Raw genomic sequence first — 14,281 nt, 5'->3', positions numbered from 1 at the left:
AAAGACTGTTATGGCAGTATAAAATTACCTACAGCACCTGGGATTCCTAGGTGGTCTCCCATCCAAGTATTAACCAGGTCCAACACTGCATAGCTGCCAAGATCAGACGAGATTGGGCATGTCCAGTGTGGTTTGGCTGTAGGTGCTCAAAAACATTAACTTTATACCTCTTTTACTTCTTAACTCAACTAAATTCATTGATAAGTTGAAAAAATTAAATGTAAAATGTAATAGAAAAGAATGTTATGGCTGCATGAAATTACCTACAGCACCTGGTATTCCCAGGTTGTCTCCCATCCAAGTACTAACCAGACGCAACACTGCATAGCTTCTACGATCAGACGAGATTGGGCATATCCAGTGTTTTTTTGGCTGTAGGTGCTCAAAAACAATAACTTTAGACCTCTATTACTTCTTAACTCAAGTAAATTCATTGATAAGTTAAAAAAATAAAAATTAAAATGTAATAGAAAAGAATGTTATGGCTATATAAAATTACCTACAGCACGTGGTATTCCCAGGTGGTCTCCCATCTAAGTACTAAACAGGCCCAACACTGCATAGCTTCCAAGATCAGACGAGATTGGGCATGCCCAGTGTGGTTTGGCTGTAGGTGCTCAAAAGCATTAACTTTAGACCTCTATTACTTCTTAACTCAAGTAAATTCATTGATAAGTTGAAAAAATTAAATGTAAAAAGTAATAGAAAAGAAAGTTATGGCTGCTTAAAATTACCTACAGCACCTGGAATTCCCAGGTGGTCTCCCATCCAAGTACTAACCAGGCCCAACACTGCATAGTTTCCAAGATCAGATGAGATTGGGCATGTCCAGTGTGGTTTGGCTGTAGGTGCTCAAAAACATTAACTTTAGACCTCTATTACTTCTAAACTCAAGTAAATTCATTGATAAGTTGGAAAAATTAAATGTAAAATGTAATAGAAAAGAATGTTATGGCAGTATAAAATTACCTACAGCACCTGGTATTCCCATGTGGTCTCCCATCCAAGTACTAACCAAGCTCAACACTGCATAGCTTCCAAGTTCAGATGAGATTGGGCATGTCCAGTGTGGTTTGGCTGAAGGCCCTCAAAAACATTAACTTTAGACCTCTTTTACTTCTTTACTCAAGTAAATTCATTGATATTTTGAAAAAATTAAATGTAAAATGTTATATTAAAGACTGTTATGGCAGTATAAAATTACCTTTTGCACTTGGTATTCCCAGGTGGTCTCCCATCCAAGTACTAACCAGGCCCAACACTGCATAGCTTCCAAGATCAGATGAGATTGGGCATGTCCAGTGTGGTTTGTCTGTAGGTGCACAAAAACATTAACTTTAGACCTCTATTACTTCTTAACTCAAGTAAATTCATTGATAAGTTGAAAAAATTAAATGTAAAATGTAATAGAAAAGAATGTTATGGCAGTATAAAATGATGTACAGCACCTGGTATTCCCAGGTGTTCTCCCATCCAAGTACTTCCCATGCCCAACACGGCATAGCAACCAAGATCAGACGAGATTGGGCATGTCCAGTGTGGTTTAGCTGTAGGCCCTCAAAAACATTAACTTTAGACCTCTATTACTTCTTTACTCAAGTAAATTCATTGATAATTTGAAAAAATTAAATGTAAAATGTAATAGATAAGACTGTTATGGCAGTATAATATTACCAACAGCACCTGGTATTCCTAGGTGGTTTCCCATCCAAGTACTAACCAGGCCCAACACTGCATAGATTCCAAGATCAGACGAGATTGGGCATGTACAGTGTGGTTTGGCTGTAGGTGCTAAAAGCCTTAACTTTAGACCTCTATTACTTCTTAACTCAAGTAAATTCATTGATAAGTTGAAAAAATTAAAATTTAAAATGTAATAGAAAAGACTGTTATGGCAGTATAAAATTACCTACAGCACCTGGGATTCCAAGGTGGTCTCCTGTCCAAATACTAACCAGGTCCAACACTGCATAGCTTCCAAGATCAGACGAGATTGGGCATGTCCAGTGTGGTATGGCTGTAGGTGCTCAAAAACATTAACTTTAGACCTCTTTTACTTCTTAACTCAAGTAAATTCTTTGATAAGTTGAAAAAATTAAATGTAAAATGTAATAGAAAAGAATGTTATGGCTGCATAAAACTACCTACTGCACCTGGTATTCCCAGGTGGTCTCCCATCCAAGTACTAACCAGGCCCAACACTGCATAGCTTCCAAGATCAGACAAGATTGGGCATGTCCAGTGTGGTTTGGCTGTAGGTGCTCATAAACATTAACTTTAGACCTCTATTACTTCTTAACTCAAGTAAATTCATTGATAAGTTGAAAAAATTAAAATTTAAAATGTAATAGAAAAGAATGTTATGGCAGTTTAAAATTACCTACAGCACCTGGTATTCCCAGGTGGTCTCCCATCCAAGTACTAACCAAGCCCAACACTGTATAGCTTCCAAGTTCAGATGAGATTGGGCATGTCCAGTGTGGTTTGGCTGTAGGTGCTCAAAAACATTAACTTTAGACCTCTTTTACTTCTTAACTCAAGTAAATTCAATGATAAGTTGAAAAATGAAATGTAAAATGTAATAGAAAAGAATGTTATGGCAGTATAAAATTACCTACAGCTCCTGGTATTCCCAGGTGGTCTCCCATCCAAGTACTTACCAGGCCCAACACTGCATAGCTTCCAAGATCAGACGAGATTGGGCATGTCCAGTGTGGTTTGGCTGTAGGTGCTCTAAAACATTAACTTTAGACCTCTATTACTTCTTAACTCAAGTAAATTCATTGATAAGTTGAAAAAATTAAATGTAAAATGTAATAGAAAAGAATGTTATGGCTGCCTTAAAATTACCTACAGCACCTGGTATTCCCAGGTGGTCTCCCATCCAAGAACTAACCAGGCCCAACACTGCATAGCTTCCACGATCAGACGAGATTGGGCATATCCAGTGTGGCTTGGCTGTTGGTGCTCAAAACATTAACTTTAGAACTCTAATACCTCTTAACCCAAGTAAATTTATTGCTAAGTTAAAAAAATGTAATAGAAAAGAATGTTATGGCTATATAAAATTACCTACAGCACCTGGTATTCCCAGGTGGTCTCCCATCCAAGTACTAACCAGGCCCAACACTGCATAGCTTCCAAGATCAGACGAGATTGGGCATGTCCAGTGTGGTTTGGCTATAGGTGATAAAAGCCTTAACTTTAGACCTCTATTTCTTCTTAACTCAAGTAAATTCATTGATAAGTTGAAAAAATTAAATGTAAAATGTAATAGAAAAGACTGTTATGGCAGTATAAAATTACCTACAGCACCTGGTATTCCCAGGTGGATTCCCATCCAAGTACTAACCATGCCCAACACTGCATAGCTTCCAAGATCAGACAACATTGGCCATGTCCAGTGTGGTTTGGCTATAGGTGCTGAAAAATATTAACTTTAGACCTCTTTTACTTCTTAACTCAAGTAAATTCATTGCTAAGTTGAAAAAATGTAATGTAAAATGTAACAGAAAAGAATGTTATTGCTATATAAAATTACCTACTGCACCTGGTATTCCCAGGTGGTCTCCCATCTAAGTACTAACCAGGCCCAACACTGCATAGCTTTCAAGATCAGACGAGATTGGGCATGTCCAGTGTGGTTTGGTTGTACGTGATAAAAGCGTTGACTTTAGACCTCTATTACTTCTTAACTCAAGTAAATTCATTGATAAGTTGAAAAAATTAAATGTAAAATGTAATAGAAAAGACTGTTATGGCAGTATAAAATTACCTACAGCACCTGGGATTCCTAGGAGGACTCCCATCCAAGTACTAACCAGGTTCAACACTGCATAGCTTCCAAGATCAGACAAAATTGGGCATGTCCAGTGTGGTTTGGCTGTAGGTACTCAAAAACATTAACTTTAGACCTCTTTTACTTCTTAATTCAAGTAAATTCATTGATAAGTTGAAAAAATTAAATGTAAAATGTAATAGAAAAGAATGTTATGGCTGCATAAAATTACCTACAGCACCTGGTATTCCCAGGTGGTCTCCCATCCAAGTACTAACCAAGCACAACACTGCATAGCTTCCAAGATCAGACGAGACTGGGCATATCCAGTGTGGTTTGGCTGTATGTGCTCAAAAATATTAACTTTAGACCTCTATTACTTCTTAACTCAAGTAAATTCATTGATAAGTTGAAAAAATTAAATTTAAAATGTAATAGAAAAGAACGTTATGGCTGCTTAAAATTACCTACAGCACTTGATATTCCCAGGTGGTCTCCCATCCAAGTACTAACCAGGCCCAACACTGCATAGCTTCCAAGATCAGACAAGATTGGGCATGTCCAGTGTGGTTTGGCTGTAGGTACTCAAAAAGATTAACTTTAGAACTCTATTACTTCTTAACTCAAGTAAATTCATTGATAAGTGGAAAAAAATTAAATGTAAAATGTAATAGAAAAGAATGTTATGGCAGTATAAAATTACCTACAGCACCTGGTATTCCCAGGCGGATTCCCATCCAAGTACTAACCATGCCCAACACTGCATAGCTTCCAAGATCAGATGACATTGGCCATGTCCAGTGTGGTTTGGCTGTAGGTGCTAAAAGCCTTAACTTTAGACCTCTTTTACTTCTTTACTCAAGTAAATTCATTGATAATTTTGAAAAATTAAATGTAAAAGGTAATAGATAAGACTGTTATGGCAGAATAAAATTACCTACAGCACCTGGTATTCCTAGGTGGTCTCCCATCCAAGTACTAACCATGACCAACACTGCATAGTTTCCAAGATCCGACGAGATTGGACATGTCCAGTGTGGTTTGGCTGTAAGTGCTCAAAAAGATTAACTTTAGACCTCTATTACTTCTTAACTCAAGTAAATTCATTGATAAGTTGAAACAAATGAAATGTAAAATGTAATAGAAAAGAATGTTATGGCAGTATAAAATTACCTAAAGCACCTGGTATTCCCAGGTGGATTCCCATCCAAGTACTAACCATGCCCAACACAGCATAGCTTCCAAGATCAGACGACATTGGCCATGTCCAGTGTGGTTTGGCTATAGGTGCTGAAAAATATTAACTTTAGACCTCTTTTACTTCTTAACTCAAGTAAATTCATTGCTAAGTTGAAAAAATGTAATGTAAAATGTAATAGAAAAGAATGTTATGGCTATATAAAATTACCTACAGCACCTGGTATTCCCAGGTGGTCTCCCATCCAAGTACTAACCAGGCCCAACACTGCATAGTTTCCAAGATCAGACGAGATTGGGCATGTCCAGTGTGGTTTGGCTGTAGGTGCTAAAAGCCTTAACTTTAGACCTCTATTACTTCTTAACTCAAGTAAATTCATTGATAAGTTGAAAAAATTAAATGTAAAATGTATTAGAAAAGACTGTTATGGCAGTATAAAATTACCAACAGCACCTGGGATTCCTAGGTGGTCTCCAATCCAAGTATTAACCAGGTCCAACACTGCATAGCATCCAAGATCAGACGAGATTGGGCATGTCCAGTGTGGTTTGGCTGTAGGTGCTCAAAAACATTAACTTTATACCTCTTTTACTTCTTAACTCAAGTAAATTCATTGATAAGTTGAAAAAATTAAATGTAAAATGTAATAGAAAAGAATGTTATGGCTGCATTAAATTACCTACTGCACCTGGTATTCCCAGGTGGTCTCCCATCCAAGTACTAACCAGGCACAACACTGCATAGCTTCTACGATCAGACGAGATTGGGCATATCCAGTGTGGTTTGGCTGTAGGTGCTCAAAAACATTAACTTTAGACCTCTATTACTTCTTAACTCAAGTAAATTCATTGATAAGTTGAAAAAATTAAATGTAAAATGTAATAGAAAAGAATGTTATGGCTGCTTAAAATTACCTACAGCACCTGGTATTCCCAGGTGGTCTCCCATCCAAGTACTAACCTGGCCCAACACTGCATAGCTTCCAAAATCAGACGAGATTGGGCATGTCCAGTGTGGTTTGTCTGTAGGTGCTCACAAACATTAACTTTATACCTCTTTTACTTCTTAACTCAAGTAAATTCATTGATAAGTTGAAAAAATTAAATTTAAAATGTAATAGAAAAGAACGTTATGGCTGCCTTAAAATTACCTACAGCACCTGGTATTCTCAGGTGGTCTTCCATCCAAGTACTAACCAGGCCCAACACTGCATAGCTTCCAAGATCAGACGGGATTGGGCAGGTCCAGTGTGGTTTGGCTGTTGGTGCTCAAAAACATTAACTTTAGACCTCTATTACTTCTTAACTCAAGTAAATTCATTGATAAGTTGAAAAAATTAAATGTAAAATGTAATAGAAAAGAATGTTTTGGCTGTATAAAATTACCTACAGCACCTGGTATTCCCAGGTGGTCTCCCATCCAAGTACTAACCAGGCCCAACACAGCATAGCTTCCAAGATCAGACGAGATTGGGCATGTCCTCTGTGGTTTGATTGTAGGTGCTCAAAAACATTAACTTTAGACCTCTTTTACTTCTTAACTCAAGTAAGTTCATTGATAAGTTGAAAAAATGTAATGTAAAATGTAATAGAAAAGAATGTTATGGCTATATAAAATTACCTACAGCACCTGGTATTCCCAGGTGGTCTCCCGTTAAAATACTAACAAGGCCCAACACTGCATAGCTTCCAAGATCTGACGAGATTGGGCATGTCCAGTGTGGTTTGGCGGTAGGTGCTCAAAAGCGTTAACTTTAGACCTCTTTTATTTCTTAACTCAAGTAAATTCATTGATAATTTGAAAAAATTAAATGTAAAATGTAATAGAAAATACTGTTATGGCAGTATAAAATTACCTACAGCACCTGGGATTCCTAGGTGGTCTCCCATCCAAATACTAACCAAGCCCAACACTGCATAGCTTCCAAGATCAGACGAGATTGGGCATGTCCAGTGTGGTTTGGCTGTTGGTGCTCAAAAACATTAACTTTAGACCTCTATTACTTCTTAACTCAAGTAAATTAATTGATAAGTTGAAAAAATTAAATGTAAAATGTTATAGAAAATACTGTTATGGCAGTATAAAATTACCTACAGCACCTGGGATTCCTAGGTGGTATCCCATCCAAATACTAACCAGGCCCAACACTGCATAGCTTCCAAGATCAGACGAGATTGGGCATATCCAGTGTGGCTTGGCTGTTGGTGCTCAAAACATTAACTTTAGACCTCTATTACTTCTTAACTCAAGTAAATTAATTGATAAGTTGAAAAAATTAAATGTAAAATGTTATAGAAAATACTGTTATGGCAGTATAAAATTACCTACAGCACCTGGGATTCCTAGGTGGTCTCCCATCCAAGAACTAACCAGGCCCAACACTGCATAGCTTCCACGATCAGACGAGATTGGGCATATCCAGTGTGGCTTGGCTGTTGGTGCTCAAAACATTAACTTTAGACCTCTATTACTTCTTAACCCAAGTAAATTCATTGCTAAGTTAAAAAAATGTAATAGAAAAGAATGTTATGGCTATATAAAATTACCTACAGCACCTGGTATTCCCAGGTGGTCTCCCATCCAAGTACTAACCAGGCCCAACACAGCATAGCTTCCAAGATCCGACGACATTGGCCATGTCCAGTGTGGTTTGGCTATAGGTGCTGAAAAATATTAACTTTAGACCTCTTTTACTTCTTAACTCAAGTAAATTCATTGCTAAGTTGAAAAAATGTAATGTAAAATGTAATAGAAAAGAATGTTATGGCTATATAAAATTACCTACAGCACCTGGTATTCCCAGGTGGTCTCCCATCCAAGTACTAACCAGGGCCAACACTGCATAGTTTCCAAGATCAGACGAGATTGGGCATGTCCAGTGTGGTTTGGCTGTAGGTGCTAAAAGCCTTAACTTTAGACCTCTATTACTTCTTAACTCAAGTAAATTCATTGATAAGTTGAAAAAATTACATGTAAAATGTATTAGAAAAGACTGTTATGGCAGTATAAAATTACCTACAGCACCTGGGATTCCTAGGTGGTCTCCAATCCAAGTATTAACCAGGTCCAACACTGCATAGCATCCAAGATCAGATGAGATTGGGCATGTCCAGTGTGGTTTGGCTGTAGGTGCTCAAAAACATTAACTTTATACCTCTTTTACTTCTTAACTCAAGTAAATTCATTGATAAGTTGAAAAAATTAAATGTAAAATGTAATAGAAAAGAATGTTATGGCTGCATTAAATTACCTACTGCACCTGGTATTCCCAGGTGGTCTCCCATCCAAGTACTAACCAGGCACAACACTGCATAGCTTCTACGATCAGACGAGATTGGGCATATCCAGTGTGGTTTGGCTGTAGGTGCTCAAAAACATTAACTTTAGACCTCTATTACTTCTTAACTCAAGTAAATTCATTGATAAGTTGAAAAAATTAAATGTAAAATGTAATAGAAAAGAATGTTATGGCTGCTTAAAATTACCTACAGCACCTGGTATTCCCAGGTGGTCTCCCATCCAAGTACTAACCTGGCCCAACACTGCATAGCTTCCAAGATCAGACGAGATTGGGCATGTCCAGTGTGTTTTGTCTGTAGGTGCTCACAAACATTAACTTTATACCTCTTTTACTTCTTAACTCAAGTAAATTCATTGATAAGTTGAAAAAATTAAATGTAAAATGTAATAGAAAAGAACGTTATGGCTGCCTTAAAATTACCTACAGCACCTGGTATTCCCAGGTGGTCTCCCATCCAAGAACTAACCAGGCCCAACACTGCATAACTTTCACGATCAGATGAGATTGGGCATATCCAGTGTGGCTTAGCTGTAGGTGCTCAAAACCTTAACTTTAGACCTCTATTACTTCTTAACCCAAGTAAATTCATTGAGAAGTTGAAAAAATTAAATTTAAAATGTAATAGAAAAGAATGTTATGGCTGCTTAAAATTACCTACAGCACCTGGTATTCCCAGGTGGTCTTCCATCCAAGTACTAACCAGGCCCAACACTGCATAGCTTCCAAGATCAGACGGGATTGGGCATGTCCAGTGTGGTTTGGCTGTTGGTGCTCAAAAACATTAACTTTAGACCTCTATTACTTCTTAACTCAAGTAAATTCATTGATAAGTTGAAAAAATTAAATGTAAAATGTAATAGAAAAGAATGTTTTGGCTGTATAAAATTACCTACAGCACCTGGTATTCCCAGGTGGTCTCCCATCCAAGTACTAACCAGGCCCAACACAGCATAGCTTCCAAGATCAGACGAGATTGGGCATGTCCTCTGTGGTTTGATTGTAGGTGCTCAAAAACATTAACTTTAGACCTCTTTTACTTCTTAACTCAAGTAAGTTCATTGATAAGTTGAAAAAATGTAATGTAAAATGTAATAGAAAAGAATGTTATGGCTATATAAAATTACCTACAGCACCTGGTATTCCCAGGTGGTCTCCCGTTAAAATACTAACAAGGCCCAACACTGCATAGCTTCCAAGATCTGACGAGATTGGGCATGTCCAGTGTGGTTTGGCGGTAGGTGCTCAAAAGCGTTAACTTTAGACCTCTTTTATTTCTTAACTCAAGTAAATTCATTGATAATTTGAAAAAATTAAATGTAAAATGTAATAGAAAATACTGTTATGGCAGTATAAAATTACCTACAGCACCTGGGATTCCTAGGTGGTCTCCCATCCAAATACTAACCAAGCCCAACACTGCATAGCTTCCAAGATCAGACGAGATTGGGCATGTCCAGTGTGGTTTGGCTGTTGGTGCTCAAAAACATTAACTTTAGACCTCTATTACTTCTTAACTCAAGTAAATTAATTGATAAGTTGAAAAAATTAAATGTAAAATGTAATAGAAAAGAATGTTATGGCAGTATAAAATGATGTACAGCACCTGGTATTCCCAGGTGTTCTCGCATCCAAGTACTTCCCATGCCCAACACGGCATAGCATCCAAGATCAGACGAGATTGGGCATGTCCAGTGTGGTTTAGCTGTAGGCCCTCAAAAACATTAACTTTAGACCTCTTTTACTTCTTTACTCAAGTAAATTCATTGATAATTTGAAAAAATTAAATGTAAAATGTAATAGATAAGACTGTTATGGCAGTATAATATTACCAACAGCACCTGGTATTCCTAGGTGGTTTCCCAACCAAGTACTAACCAGGCCCAACACTGCATATCTTCCAAGATCAGACGAGATTGGGCATGTACAGTGTGGTTTGGCTGTAGGTGCTAAAAGCCTTAACTTTAGACCTCTATTACTTCTTAACTCAAGTAAATTCATTGATAAGTTGAAAAAATTAAATGTAAAATGTAATAGAAAAGAATGTTATGGCAGTATATAATGATGTACAGCACCTGGTATTCCCAGGTGTTCTCCCATCCAAGTACTTCCCATGCCCAACACGGCATAGCATCCAAGATCAGACGAGATTGGGCATGTCCAGTGTGGTTTCGCTGTAGGCCCTCAAAAACATTAACTTTAGACCTCTTTTACTTCTTTACTCAAGTAAATTCATTGATAATTTGAAAAAATTAAATGTAAAATGTAATAGATAAGACTGTTATGGCAGTATAATATTACCAACAGCACCTGGTATTCCTAGGTGGTTTCCCAGCCAAGTACTAACCAGGCCCAACACTGCATAGCTTCCAAGATCAGACGAGATTGGGCATGTACAGTGTGGTTTGGCTGTAGGTGCTAAAAGCCTTAACTTTGGACCTCTATTACTTCTTAACTCAAGTAAATTCATTGATAAGTTGAAAAAATTAAATGTAAAATGTAATAGAAAAGATTGTTATGGCAGTATAAAATTACCTACAGCACCTGGGATTCCTAGGTGGTCTCCTGTCCAAATACTAACCAGGTCCAACACTGCATAGCTTCCAAGATCAGACGAGATTGGGCATGTCCAATGTGGTATGGCTGTAGGTGCTCAAAAACATTAACTTTAGACCTCTTTTACTTCTTAACTCAAGTAAATTCTTTGATAAGTTGAATAAATTAAATGTAAAATGTAATAGAAAAGAATGTTATGGCTGCATAAAATTACCTACAGCACCTGGTATTCTCAGGTGGTCTCCCATCCAAGTACTAACCAGGCCCAACACTGCATAGCTTCCAAGATCAGACGAGATTGGGCATGTCCAGTGTGGTTTGGCTGTAGGTGCTCAAAAACATTAACTTTAGACCTCTATTACTTCTAAACTCAAGTAAATTCAATGATAAGTTGAAAAAATTAAATTTAAAATGTAATAGAAAAGAATGTTATGGCTATAAATATTTACCTACAGCACGTGGTATTCCCAGGTGGTCTCCCATCCAAGTACTAACCAGGCCCAACACTGCATAGCTTCCGAGATCAGACGAGATTGGGCATTCCCAGTGTGGTTTGGCTGTAGGTGCTCAAAAGCATTAACTTTAGACCTCTATTGCTTCTTAACTCAAGTAAATTCATTGATAAGTTGAAAAAATTAAATGTAAAATGTAATAGAAAAGAATGTTATGGCTGCTTAAACTTACCTACAGCACCTGGTATTCCCAGGTGGTCTCCCATCCAAGTACTAACCAGGCCCAACACTGCATAGCTTCCAAGTTCAGACGAGATTGGGCATGTCCAGCGTGGTTTGGCTGTAGGTGCTCACAAACATTAACTTTATACCTCTTTTACTTCTTAACTCAAGTAAATTCATTGATAAGTTGAAAAAATTAAATGTAAAATGTAATAGAAAAGAACGTTATGGCTGCATTCAATTACCTACAGCACCTGGTATTCCCAGGTGGGCTCCCATCCAAGAACTAACCAGGACCAACACTGCATAGCTTCCACAATCAGACGAGATTGGGAATATCCAGTGTGGCTTGGATGTAGGTGCTCAAAACATTAACTTTATACCTCTTTTACTTCTTAACTCAAGTAAATTCATTGATAAGTTGAAAAAATTAAATGTAAAATGTAATAGAAAAGAATGTTTTGGCTGTATAAAATTACCTACAGCACCTGGTATTCCCAGGTGGTCTCCCACCTAAATACTAACCAGGCCCAACACTGCATAGCTTCCAAGATCAGATGAGAATGGGCATGTCCAGTGTGGTTTGGCTGTTGGTGCTCAAAAACATTAACTTTAGACCTCTATTACTTCTTAACTCAAGTAAATTCATTGATAAGTTGAAAAAATTAAATGTAAAATGGAATAGAAAAGACTGTTATGGCAGTATAAAATTACCTATTGCACCTGGTATTCTCAGGTGGTCTCCAATCCAAGTACTAACCAGGCCCAACACTGCATAGCTTCCAAGATCAGATGAGATTGGGCATGTGCAGTGTGGTTTGTCTGTATGTGCTCAAAAACATTAACTTTAGACCTCTATTACTTCTTAACTCAAGTAAATTCATTGATAAGTTGAAAAAATTAAATGTAAAATGTAATAGAAAAGAATGTTATGGCAGTATAAAATGATGTACAGCACCTGGTATTCAAAGGTGTTCTCCCATCCAAGTACTTACCAGGCCCAACACGGCATAGCATCCAAGATCAGACGAGATTGGGCATGTCCTGTGTGGTTTGGCTGTAGGCCCTCAATAACATTAACTTTAGACCTCTTTTACTTCTTTACTCAAGTAAATTCATTGATAATTTGAAAAAATTAAATGTAAAATGTAATAGATAAGACTGTTATGGCAGTATAATATTACCTACAGCACCTGGTATTCCAAGTTGGTCTCCCATCCAAGTACTAACCAGACCCAACACTGCATAGCTTCCAAGATCAGACGAGATTGGACATGTCCAGTGTGATTTGGCTGTAGGTGCTCAAAAAGATTAACTTTAGACCTCTATTACTTCTTAACTCAAGTAAATTCATTGATAAGTTGAAAAAATTAAATGTAAAATGTAATAGAAAAGAATGTTATGGCAGTATAAAATTACCTACTGCACCTGGTTTTCCCAGGTGGTCTCCCATCCAAGTACTGACCAGGCCCAACACTGCATAGCTACCAAGATAAGACGAGATTGGGCATTTCCAGTGTGGATTGGCTGTAGGTGCTCAAAAGTTTTAACTTTAGACCTCTATTACTTCTTAACTCAAGTAAATTCATTGATAAGTTGAAAAAATTAAATGTAAAATGTAATAGAAAAGAATGTTATGGCAGTATAAAATTACCTACAGCACATGGTATTCCCAGGTGGTCTCCCATCCAAGTACTAACAAGGCCCAACACTGCATAGCTTCCAAGATCAGACGAGATTGGGCATGTCCAGTGTGGTTTGACTGTAGGTGCTCAAAAACATTAACTTTAGACATCTTTTACTTCTTAACTCAAGTAAATTTATTGATAAGTTGAAAAAATTAAATTAAAATTTAATAGAAAAGAATGTTATGGCAGTATAAAATTACCTACAGCACCTGGTATTCCCAGGTGGTCTCCCATTCAAGTACTAACCAGGCCCAACACTGCATAGCTTCCAAGATCAGACGAGATTGGGCATGTCCAGTGTGGTTTGGCTGTAGGCGCTCAAAAACTTTAACTTTAGACCTCTTTTACTTCTTAACTCAAGTAAATTCATTGATAAGTTGAAAAAATGTAATGTAAAATGTAATAGAAAAGAATGTTATGGCAGTATAAAATTACCTACAGCTCCTGGTATTCCCAGGTGATCTCCCATCCAAGTACTAACCAGGCCCAACACTGCATAGCTTCCAAGATCAGATGAGATTGGGCATGTCCACTGTGGTTTGGTTGTAGGTGCTCAAAAGCATTAAATTTAGACCGCTATTACTTCTTAACACAAGTAAATTCATTGATAAGTTGAAAAAATTAAATGTAAAATGTAGTAGAAAAGAATGTTATGGCAGTATAAAATTACCTACAGCACCTGGGATTCCCAGGTAGTCTCCCATCGAAGTACTAACCATTCCCAACACTGCATAGCTTCCAAGTTCAGACGAGATTGGGCATGTCCAGTGTGGTTTGGCTGTAGGTGCTCACAAACATTAACTTTAGACCTCTTTTACTTCTTAACTCAAGTAAATTCATTGATAAGTTGAAAAAATTAAATGTAAAATGTAATAGAAAAGAATGTTATGGCTGCATTAAATTACCTACAGCACCTGGTATTCCCAGGTGGTCTCCCATCCAAGAACTAACCAGGACCAACACTGCATAGCTTCCACAATCAGACGAGATTGGGCATATCCAGTGTGGCTTGGCTGTAGGTGCTCAAAACATTAACTTTAGACCTCTATTACTTCTTAACTCAAGTAAATTCATTGAGAAGTTGAAAAA

General features: G+C 37.4%; 6 non-coding genes and 47 pseudogenes across 6 annotated transcripts; all 53 read right to left on the bottom strand.

Annotated features, from left to right (window-relative positions):
• Positions 1 to 25: 25 nt before the first annotated feature.
• Positions 26 to 144, bottom strand: LOC148500156 (5S ribosomal RNA; annotated as a pseudogene).
• Positions 145 to 496: 352 nt separating this feature from the next.
• Positions 497 to 615, bottom strand: LOC148500155 (5S ribosomal RNA; annotated as a pseudogene).
• Positions 616 to 731: 116 nt separating this feature from the next.
• Positions 732 to 850, bottom strand: LOC148500154 (5S ribosomal RNA). Its single transcript, XR_015871576.1, has one exon. It is a non-coding gene; the product is annotated as a 5S ribosomal RNA (ribosomal RNA).
• Positions 851 to 966: 116 nt separating this feature from the next.
• LOC148500153 (5S ribosomal RNA) lies at positions 967 to 1,085 on the bottom strand (annotated as a pseudogene).
• A 116-nt stretch (positions 1,086 to 1,201) lies between these two features.
• On the bottom strand, positions 1,202 to 1,320 carry LOC148500152 (5S ribosomal RNA; annotated as a pseudogene).
• Positions 1,321 to 1,671: 351 nt separating this feature from the next.
• LOC148500151 (5S ribosomal RNA) lies at positions 1,672 to 1,790 on the bottom strand (annotated as a pseudogene).
• Positions 1,791 to 1,906: 116 nt separating this feature from the next.
• LOC148500150 (5S ribosomal RNA) lies at positions 1,907 to 2,025 on the bottom strand (annotated as a pseudogene).
• Positions 2,026 to 2,141: 116 nt separating this feature from the next.
• On the bottom strand, positions 2,142 to 2,260 carry LOC148500149 (5S ribosomal RNA; annotated as a pseudogene).
• Positions 2,261 to 2,377: 117 nt separating this feature from the next.
• On the bottom strand, positions 2,378 to 2,496 carry LOC148500148 (5S ribosomal RNA). Its single transcript, XR_015871164.1, has one exon. It is a non-coding gene; the product is annotated as a 5S ribosomal RNA (ribosomal RNA).
• A 115-nt stretch (positions 2,497 to 2,611) lies between these two features.
• On the bottom strand, positions 2,612 to 2,730 carry LOC148500147 (5S ribosomal RNA; annotated as a pseudogene).
• Positions 2,731 to 2,847: 117 nt separating this feature from the next.
• On the bottom strand, positions 2,848 to 2,966 carry LOC148500146 (5S ribosomal RNA; annotated as a pseudogene).
• Positions 2,967 to 3,069: 103 nt separating this feature from the next.
• LOC148500145 (5S ribosomal RNA) lies at positions 3,070 to 3,188 on the bottom strand. The gene has a single exon (XR_015870813.1). It is a non-coding gene; the product is annotated as a 5S ribosomal RNA (ribosomal RNA).
• A 350-nt stretch (positions 3,189 to 3,538) lies between these two features.
• Positions 3,539 to 3,657, bottom strand: LOC148500144 (5S ribosomal RNA; annotated as a pseudogene).
• A 115-nt stretch (positions 3,658 to 3,772) lies between these two features.
• On the bottom strand, positions 3,773 to 3,891 carry LOC148500143 (5S ribosomal RNA; annotated as a pseudogene).
• A 116-nt stretch (positions 3,892 to 4,007) lies between these two features.
• LOC148500142 (5S ribosomal RNA) lies at positions 4,008 to 4,126 on the bottom strand (annotated as a pseudogene).
• A 116-nt stretch (positions 4,127 to 4,242) lies between these two features.
• On the bottom strand, positions 4,243 to 4,361 carry LOC148500141 (5S ribosomal RNA; annotated as a pseudogene).
• Positions 4,362 to 4,478: 117 nt separating this feature from the next.
• Positions 4,479 to 4,597, bottom strand: LOC148500140 (5S ribosomal RNA; annotated as a pseudogene).
• Positions 4,598 to 4,712: 115 nt separating this feature from the next.
• Positions 4,713 to 4,831, bottom strand: LOC148500139 (5S ribosomal RNA; annotated as a pseudogene).
• A 352-nt stretch (positions 4,832 to 5,183) lies between these two features.
• LOC148500138 (5S ribosomal RNA) lies at positions 5,184 to 5,302 on the bottom strand. Its single transcript, XR_015871565.1, has one exon. It is a non-coding gene; the product is annotated as a 5S ribosomal RNA (ribosomal RNA).
• Positions 5,303 to 5,417: 115 nt separating this feature from the next.
• On the bottom strand, positions 5,418 to 5,536 carry LOC148500137 (5S ribosomal RNA; annotated as a pseudogene).
• Positions 5,537 to 5,652: 116 nt separating this feature from the next.
• LOC148500136 (5S ribosomal RNA) lies at positions 5,653 to 5,771 on the bottom strand (annotated as a pseudogene).
• Positions 5,772 to 5,887: 116 nt separating this feature from the next.
• LOC148500135 (5S ribosomal RNA) lies at positions 5,888 to 6,006 on the bottom strand (annotated as a pseudogene).
• Positions 6,007 to 6,123: 117 nt separating this feature from the next.
• Positions 6,124 to 6,242, bottom strand: LOC148500134 (5S ribosomal RNA; annotated as a pseudogene).
• Positions 6,243 to 6,358: 116 nt separating this feature from the next.
• Positions 6,359 to 6,477, bottom strand: LOC148500133 (5S ribosomal RNA; annotated as a pseudogene).
• A 116-nt stretch (positions 6,478 to 6,593) lies between these two features.
• LOC148500132 (5S ribosomal RNA) lies at positions 6,594 to 6,712 on the bottom strand (annotated as a pseudogene).
• Positions 6,713 to 6,828: 116 nt separating this feature from the next.
• LOC148500131 (5S ribosomal RNA) lies at positions 6,829 to 6,947 on the bottom strand (annotated as a pseudogene).
• A 116-nt stretch (positions 6,948 to 7,063) lies between these two features.
• LOC148500130 (5S ribosomal RNA) lies at positions 7,064 to 7,182 on the bottom strand (annotated as a pseudogene).
• Positions 7,183 to 7,297: 115 nt separating this feature from the next.
• LOC148500129 (5S ribosomal RNA) lies at positions 7,298 to 7,416 on the bottom strand (annotated as a pseudogene).
• Positions 7,417 to 7,519: 103 nt separating this feature from the next.
• On the bottom strand, positions 7,520 to 7,638 carry LOC148500128 (5S ribosomal RNA; annotated as a pseudogene).
• Positions 7,639 to 7,754: 116 nt separating this feature from the next.
• On the bottom strand, positions 7,755 to 7,873 carry LOC148500127 (5S ribosomal RNA; annotated as a pseudogene).
• Positions 7,874 to 7,988: 115 nt separating this feature from the next.
• Positions 7,989 to 8,107, bottom strand: LOC148500126 (5S ribosomal RNA; annotated as a pseudogene).
• Positions 8,108 to 8,223: 116 nt separating this feature from the next.
• LOC148500125 (5S ribosomal RNA) lies at positions 8,224 to 8,342 on the bottom strand (annotated as a pseudogene).
• A 116-nt stretch (positions 8,343 to 8,458) lies between these two features.
• Positions 8,459 to 8,577, bottom strand: LOC148500124 (5S ribosomal RNA; annotated as a pseudogene).
• A 117-nt stretch (positions 8,578 to 8,694) lies between these two features.
• LOC148500123 (5S ribosomal RNA) lies at positions 8,695 to 8,813 on the bottom strand (annotated as a pseudogene).
• Positions 8,814 to 8,928: 115 nt separating this feature from the next.
• LOC148500122 (5S ribosomal RNA) lies at positions 8,929 to 9,047 on the bottom strand (annotated as a pseudogene).
• Positions 9,048 to 9,163: 116 nt separating this feature from the next.
• LOC148500121 (5S ribosomal RNA) lies at positions 9,164 to 9,282 on the bottom strand (annotated as a pseudogene).
• Positions 9,283 to 9,398: 116 nt separating this feature from the next.
• On the bottom strand, positions 9,399 to 9,517 carry LOC148500120 (5S ribosomal RNA; annotated as a pseudogene).
• A 116-nt stretch (positions 9,518 to 9,633) lies between these two features.
• Positions 9,634 to 9,752, bottom strand: LOC148500119 (5S ribosomal RNA; annotated as a pseudogene).
• A 351-nt stretch (positions 9,753 to 10,103) lies between these two features.
• LOC148500118 (5S ribosomal RNA) lies at positions 10,104 to 10,222 on the bottom strand (annotated as a pseudogene).
• Positions 10,223 to 10,572: 350 nt separating this feature from the next.
• LOC148500117 (5S ribosomal RNA) lies at positions 10,573 to 10,691 on the bottom strand (annotated as a pseudogene).
• A 115-nt stretch (positions 10,692 to 10,806) lies between these two features.
• On the bottom strand, positions 10,807 to 10,925 carry LOC148500116 (5S ribosomal RNA; annotated as a pseudogene).
• A 116-nt stretch (positions 10,926 to 11,041) lies between these two features.
• On the bottom strand, positions 11,042 to 11,160 carry LOC148500115 (5S ribosomal RNA). The gene has a single exon (XR_015870497.1). It is a non-coding gene; the product is annotated as a 5S ribosomal RNA (ribosomal RNA).
• Positions 11,161 to 11,276: 116 nt separating this feature from the next.
• LOC148500114 (5S ribosomal RNA) lies at positions 11,277 to 11,395 on the bottom strand (annotated as a pseudogene).
• Positions 11,396 to 11,511: 116 nt separating this feature from the next.
• Positions 11,512 to 11,630, bottom strand: LOC148500113 (5S ribosomal RNA). Its single transcript, XR_015870506.1, has one exon. It is a non-coding gene; the product is annotated as a 5S ribosomal RNA (ribosomal RNA).
• Positions 11,631 to 11,980: 350 nt separating this feature from the next.
• On the bottom strand, positions 11,981 to 12,099 carry LOC148500112 (5S ribosomal RNA; annotated as a pseudogene).
• A 116-nt stretch (positions 12,100 to 12,215) lies between these two features.
• On the bottom strand, positions 12,216 to 12,334 carry LOC148500111 (5S ribosomal RNA; annotated as a pseudogene).
• Positions 12,335 to 12,685: 351 nt separating this feature from the next.
• LOC148500110 (5S ribosomal RNA) lies at positions 12,686 to 12,804 on the bottom strand (annotated as a pseudogene).
• Positions 12,805 to 12,920: 116 nt separating this feature from the next.
• On the bottom strand, positions 12,921 to 13,039 carry LOC148500109 (5S ribosomal RNA; annotated as a pseudogene).
• A 116-nt stretch (positions 13,040 to 13,155) lies between these two features.
• LOC148500108 (5S ribosomal RNA) lies at positions 13,156 to 13,274 on the bottom strand (annotated as a pseudogene).
• A 115-nt stretch (positions 13,275 to 13,389) lies between these two features.
• LOC148500107 (5S ribosomal RNA) lies at positions 13,390 to 13,508 on the bottom strand (annotated as a pseudogene).
• A 116-nt stretch (positions 13,509 to 13,624) lies between these two features.
• Positions 13,625 to 13,743, bottom strand: LOC148500106 (5S ribosomal RNA; annotated as a pseudogene).
• Positions 13,744 to 13,859: 116 nt separating this feature from the next.
• LOC148500105 (5S ribosomal RNA) lies at positions 13,860 to 13,978 on the bottom strand (annotated as a pseudogene).
• Positions 13,979 to 14,094: 116 nt separating this feature from the next.
• Positions 14,095 to 14,213, bottom strand: LOC148500104 (5S ribosomal RNA; annotated as a pseudogene).
• Positions 14,214 to 14,281: the final 68 nt, after the last annotated feature.

This window comes from Taudactylus pleione, unplaced genomic scaffold (assembly GCF_031769625.1).
Source record: "Taudactylus pleione unplaced genomic scaffold, aTauple2 ptg000550l, whole genome shotgun sequence".
Classification (NCBI taxonomy): Eukaryota; Metazoa; Chordata; class Amphibia; order Anura; family Myobatrachidae; genus Taudactylus; species Taudactylus pleione.
The sequence above is the reverse complement of the archived record's forward strand: the minus strand, read 5'-3'. Positions and strand labels throughout refer to the sequence as shown.